Here is a 6,000-nt window from a genome sequence, read left to right on the forward strand (position 1 = left end):
TCCTCCTTCGGTGCTCCCGAAGCTTGTGTTTTGTTGATTTTTTATATTTTTCTGGATTTTTTGGGTAAAAGCCCCTGCAAAATAAACATCAGCAGACAGAAACTGGCATCGAGTGCACTGAGTTAGTAGGTTAGTCCAGATATGTGTAAAATGATATAAAAGTGTAGCGAAACATATAACATTGTCACCCAAAAGATCATGGAACAAGCAGAAATTATAGATACGTTTGGGACGTATCAGACGGTGATGGGTTGGATGAGATCTATCATGTAATCGAGTTAGTTTTGTTAGGGTTTGATCCCTAGTACCCACTTATTGGGGAATGTTGCATGGGAAACAAAAAATTCCCTACGCACACGAAGACCTATCATGGTGTTGTCCATCTACGAGTGGAGATTAGATCTACATACCCTTGTAGATCGCACAACGGGGAAGCGTTAAGAAACACGGTTGATGTAGTGGAACGTTTTAATGTCCCTCGATCCGTCCCATGAACCGTCCCATGATCCGCCGCACGAACCGTCCCTTGATCCGTCCCACGAACCGTCTGACGATCTGTCCCACGATCCGTCCCGATCTAGCGCCGAACGGACGACACCTCTGCGTTCAGCACACGTACAACTCAATGACGATCTCGGCCTTCTTGATCCAACAAGAGAGACTGAGAAGTAAATGAGTTCTCCGGCAGCGAGATGGCGCGCCGGTTTGGTGATGAACTATTCCTACACGGCTCCGCCCGAGCTCCGAGGAAATCTAATCTAGAGGAAGAACTATGAGGTGTAGGTTTGAGTTGCACGTGGCAAAGTTGTGAATCAAAAGCCCTAAACCTCTAGTATATATAGGAGGAGGGGAGAGGCATCCCTAGGCAGCCTTGGTGCACCAAGGAGTCCTCCTTGGGCCAGTCGAAGTGGGAGAGAGGGAGGAGTCCTTCTCCAATCCCACTTGGATTAGGACCCCTTCCTTATTTTCCCACCTCTTCTAGATTTTCCACTTTTTCCTCAAGGGCTTTCCTTGGATGACTTTGTTAGCCCATTATAACTTATTGTACATCCAATAAACCCACGTGGACCCCTTGGGGCATGGTGGGCCCACCCAGTGGGCCCCCGAAACCCATTCGTCACTCCCGGTACACTGCCGGCAATGCCCGAAAACTTTCTGGAATCCAAACACCAACTTCCTATATATCAATCTTCGTTTCCGGACCATTCTAGAAACCCTTGTGATGTCCTTGATCTCATCCGGGACTCCGAACAACCTTCGGTCACCAACATATATAACTCAACTATACTAAAACACCATCAAACTTTATATGTGCACACCCTGCGGGTTCGAGAACTATGTAGACATGACCCGAGACACTCCTCGGTCAATATCCAATAGCGGGACCTGGATGCGCATATTGGATCCTACATATTCTACGAAGATCTTATCGGTTGAACCTCTGTGCCAAGGATTCATATAATCCCGTATAACATTCCCTTTGTCCTTTGGTATGTTACTTGCCCAAGATTTGATCGTCGGTATCCATATGCCTATTTCAATATCGTTACCGGCAAGTCTCTTTACTCGTTCTGTAATACAAGATCCCCGTGACTCACACTTGAGTCACATTGCTTGCAAGGCTTATATGTGATGTTGTATTACCGAGTGGGCCCCGAGATACCTCTCCGTCACAGGGAGTGACAAATCCCAGTCTTGATCCATGCTAACTCAATGGACACCCTCGGATATACCTGTAGAGCACCTTTATAGTCAGCCAGTTACGTTGCGACTTTTTACACACACAAGGTATTCCTCCGGTGCCAGTAAGTTAGATGATCTCATGTACATAGGAATGAATACTTGACACGCAGAAAACAATAGCAACAAAATAACATTATCACATGTTACGTTTATAATTTGGGTCTTGTCCATCACATGATTCTCCTAATGATGTGATCCCGTTATCAAGTGACAACACTTGCCTATGGCGAGGAAACCTTGACCATATTTGATCAACGAACTAGTCAACTAGAGGCTCACTAGGGACAATCTGTTGTCTATGTATCCACACATGTATTTGAGTTTCCAATCAATACAATTCTAGCATGGATAATAAACGATTATTATGAACAATGAAATATAATAATAACTAATTTATTATTGCCTCTAGGGCATATTTCCAATAATCTCCCACTTGCACTAGAGTCAATAATCTAGTTCACATCACCATGTGATTTTAACGAATCCAACACCCATGTAGTTCTGGGGTTTGATCACGTCTTGCTCGTGTGAGAGGTTTTAGTCAACAGTTCTGAATCTTTCAGATTCGTGTGTGCTTTACAAATCTTTATGTCATCCTATAGATGCTGCTACTACGTGCTATTCGGAAATACTCCAAATATCTACTCTACTATACGAATCCGTTTTACTACTCATAGTTATTCGAATTAGTGTAAAAGCTTGCATCGATGTAACCCTTTACGACGAACTCTTTAACCACCTCCATAATCGAGAAAAATTCCTTAGTCCATTAGTTACTAAGGATAACTTTGACTGTTGTTCAGTGATTCAATCATGTATCACTCTTTGTACCTCTTAACAGACTTGTGGTAAGGCACACATCAGGTGCGTCACACATCTTGGCATACTTTAGAGTCTATGACTAATGCATAGGGGACGACCTTCGTCCTTTCTCTTTGTTCTGCCGTGGTCGGGCTTTTGAGTCTCACTCAAATTCACACCTTACAACACAGCCAAGAACTCCTTCTTTGCTGATCTATTTTGAACTCCTTCAAAAACTTGTCAAGGCATGCATTTCATTTGAAAGTTCTGTTTAGCATTTTGATCTATCTCCATAGATCTTGATGCTCATTGTTCAAGTAGCTCTTTCCAGGTCTTCCTTTGAAAAACCCCTTTCAAACAACCTTTATGCTTTACAGAAATTCTACATTACTTCTGATCAACAATATGTCAACCACATATACTTATCAGAAATTCTATAGTGCTCCCACCCACTTCTTTGGAAATACAAGTTTCTCATAAACCTTGTACAAACCCAAAAGCTTTGATCATCTCATCAAAGTGTATATTCCAACTCCGAGATGCTTGCACCAGTCCATAGAAGGATCGCTGGAGCTTGCACACTTGTTAGCATCCTTAGGATCGAAAAAACCTTCTGGTTGTATCACATACAACCTTTCCTCAAGGAAACCGTCGAGGAAACAATGTTTTGACATCCTATGTGCAATATTTCATAAATAATGCAACAACTACTAACCTAATTCCAACGGACTTTTAGCATTGCTACGATTGAGAAAGTCTCATCATAGTCAACTCTTTGAACTTGTCGGAAACATCTTTGCGACAAATCGAGCTTTTATTAATGGTGACTTTTCACCATCATCGTCTGTCTTTATTTTAAAGATCCATATTTACTTAATAGCCCTACGACCATCAAGCATTTCTTCCAAAGTCTACACTTTGTCTTCATACATGGATCCTCTCTCGAATTTCATGGCCTCCAGCCATTTGTCGGAATCCGCGCCCACCATGCTTCTCCATAGCTCGTAGGTTCATTGCTGTTCAACAACATGACCTCCAAGACAGGGTTACCGTACCACTCTATAGTAGTACGCAACCTTGTCGACCTATGAGGTTTGTAGTAACTTGATCCGAAGCTTAATGATCACCATCATCAGTTTCCACTTCAATTGGTGTAGGCGCCACAGGAACATCTTCGTGCGCCCTGCTACACACTGGTTGAAGTGACGTTTCACTAACCTCATCAAGTTCCACCACCCTCCCACTCAATTCTTTCGAGAGAAACCTTTCCTCGAGAAAGGATCCGTTTCTAGAAACAAACACTTTGCTTCCGGATCTGAGATAGGAGATGTATCCAACTGTCTTGGATATCCTATGAAGATGCTTTTATCCGCTTTGGGTTCGAGCTTATCAGACTGAAACTTATTCACATCAGTGTCGCAACCCCTAATTTTCAAGAAACGACATCTTAGGTTTCTCCAAACCATAGTCTATACCGTGTCATCTCAACGGAAATATGTGGTGCCCTATTTAAAGTGAATGCGATTGTCTCTAATGCATAACCCATAAACGATAGTGGTGATTCGATAAGAGACATCATAGTATGCACCATATCAAATAGGGCACGGCTATGACGTTCGGACACACCATCACACTATGATGTTCCAGGTGGCATGAATTGCGAAACAATTTCCTCATTGTCTCAACTGTGTACCAAAACTCGCAACTCAGATATTCATCTCTATGATCATATCGTAGACAGTTTTATCCTCTTGTCACGACGATCTTCACTCTGAAATAGCCTTGAACTTTTCAACATTTCAGATTTGTGATTCATCAAGTAAATACTCCTGTATCTACTCAAGTCGTCAGTGAAGTAAGAACATAATGATATCCACTGCGTGCCTCAGCACTTATTGGACTGCACACATCAAAAATGTATTACCTCCAACAAGTTACTCTCTTGCTCCATGTGGTATGATTTTGCATGTCTCAAGTGATTCAAAATCAAGTGAGTCTAAACGATCCATCTGCATGGAGTTTCTTCATGCGTTTATAACAACAGGTATGGTTTGCAAGTCTCAAATGTTTCAAAAATGAGTGAGTACAAAGATCCATCAGCATGGAGCTTCTTCATGCATTTTACACCAACATGACTCAATCGGCAGTGCAACAAGTAAGTGGTACTATCATTATTACTTTGTATCTTTTTGGCACCAACATTATGAACATGTGTAACACAACGACGAGATTCAATAAACCATTGAAGGTAATTATTCAAGAAAATAGAATAATCATTATTCTCTTTAAATGAATAATCGTATTGCAATAAACACTATCTAGTCATGTTCATGCTCAACGCAAACACCAAATAACAATTAGTTAGGTTTAACACCAATCCCGATGGTAGAGGGAGCATGCGATGTTTGATCACATCAACCTTGGAAACACTTCCAACACTTATCGTCACCTCGCCTTTAGCTAATCTCCGTTTATTCCGTAGCTTTTATTTCGAGTTACTAATCACTTAGCAATCGAACCGGTATCTAAAACCCTCGTGCTACTAGGAGTACTAGTAAAGTACACATCAATATCATGTATATCAAATATACTTTTGTTAACTTCGCAAGCCTTCTCATCTACCAAGTATCGAGGGTAGCTCCGCCTCAGTGACCCCCTCATAACAGAAGCACTTAGTCTCGGGTTTGGGTTCAATCTTGGGTTTCTTCATTAGAGCAGCAACTGGTTTGCCATTTCATGAAGTGTCCCTTCTAGCCCTTGCCCTTCTTGAAACTAGTGGTTTTACTAACCATCAACTATTGATGCTCCTTCTTGATTTCTACTTTCGCAGTGTCAAACATTGCGAATCGCTCAAGGATCATCATATCTATCCTTGATATGTTATAGTTCATCACGAAGCACTAGCAGCTTAGTGGCAGTGACTTTGGAGAACCATCACTATCTCATCTGGAAGATTAACTCCCACTTGATTCAAGCGATTGTTGTACTCAGACAATCTGAGAACATGCTCAACGATTTGAGCTTTTCTCCTTTACTTTGTATACAAAGAATCTTGTCGGAGGTCTCATACCTCTCAACAAGGATACGAGCATGGAATCTCAATTTCATCTCTTAGAACATCTCTTATGTTCTGTGACGTTTCAAAACGTCTTCGGCGCCTTGCTTCTAAGCCATTAAGTATTACGCACTGAACTATCACGTAGTCATAAAAACATGTATGTCTGATGTTCGCAACATCCACAGACGACGCTCGAGGTGCAGCACACTAAGTGGTGCATTAAGGACATAAGCGTTTTGCGCAGCAATGAGGACAATCCTCAGTTTCACGGATTCAGTCCGCAAAGTTGCTACTATCATCATTCAACTAAATTTTCTCTAGGAACATATAAAAACAGTAGAGCTACAACGCAAGCTACATCATAATTTGCAAAGACCTTTTGACTATGTTCATGATAA

Source organism: Hordeum vulgare, chromosome 5H (assembly GCF_904849725.1).
Source record: "Hordeum vulgare subsp. vulgare chromosome 5H, MorexV3_pseudomolecules_assembly, whole genome shotgun sequence".
Taxonomy (NCBI): Eukaryota; Viridiplantae; Streptophyta; class Magnoliopsida; order Poales; family Poaceae; genus Hordeum; species Hordeum vulgare.